Source organism: Branchiostoma floridae, chromosome 3, assembly GCF_000003815.2.
Source record: "Branchiostoma floridae strain S238N-H82 chromosome 3, Bfl_VNyyK, whole genome shotgun sequence".
NCBI lineage: Eukaryota > Metazoa > Chordata > Leptocardii > Amphioxiformes > Branchiostomatidae > Branchiostoma > Branchiostoma floridae.
Window position 1 is genome coordinate 29,579,653 of NC_049981.1, and position 1,143 is coordinate 29,580,795.

The following is a 1,143-nucleotide window of genomic DNA, read 5'->3' on the forward strand; positions in this document are numbered from 1 at the left end:
TTAGATTTAGATATTGATTGATATTGTAGACAATGCAATACATGTCAAACCCAGGCAGCTTAGCTGATATTGGGTGCCAAGACATACACACATTAATACCCCCCTCACATTATATACGATCTTCGGACGTACTTCGCGATCGCAGAAAGGTCGGCTGATTTTAATATCTTAAGATGGTCTTGCGTATTTTTCGCCCAAAAACTGTCCCCCTCACATTTAAGCGAGGCTCGTGCGACCGACGGTGAATAAATCTATGATAATGAACCTCCCATGACCTCTTGCACGCTGACAAGGGAACACAAAACGTTCCTCAAAAAAGGCAAGAGATCAATAAATGTTGCTTATTTTGTTGTCGGAATCTTTTTAACCAATGAATGGAATGCGCGGGCATAATAGAAATGACACAAGAAAAGAAAGTGTGTCACAAAGTCAGCCTACATACAACCACAGGGGCCACAATGTTAGAATTACCCTCACATTCTCAGAAATTCAATATTTGTAAACAAACGGAAGTAGGGCGAACGTCGCCCGACTGACGGGCGTTCGCCATCCGATTTGCGCTCGATGATTACCTCCATGAAATGTCATGGAGGTTATATTTTACCCCGCGTTTGTCTGTCTGTGTGTGTGTCTGTGTGTGTGTCTGTGTGTGTGTCTGTGTGTAAACAAGATAACTCAAGAACGGCAGGGTGAATGGGTTTCATACTTGGTGTGTTGGTAGTGTGTGATGAAAGCTGGAAATGATTAGATTTTGGACCCCCTAGCGACTTCCCTTGGTACTGCAGCGCAACTTCCGGTTTTGCTATCTCGGTGTTCTGAACATGCTATGGTCACGATTTTAAGGTGTAAGATAGCTCTTGTGCTCAGGAAGAAGTGACATAAGTTTGGGCCCCCTAGCGATTAGTTTTGGGAAAGCTGGGGCATTTTTGTCAAAAACTTCTGACGAAGATAACTCAAGAAGGGAACAATGGATTTTCATGATTTTTGGTATGTAGGTACCTTAGACCATGTTGTTCAAGATAAGATACTAATTATGCAAAATAGGCGTACATTTGCATAATTAATGAGAATATTCTATCATAGCAGTTTTTTCAATGTATCTCTTGTTCCAGACATGCTATGGTCTTGATATTTGGGTGGTAG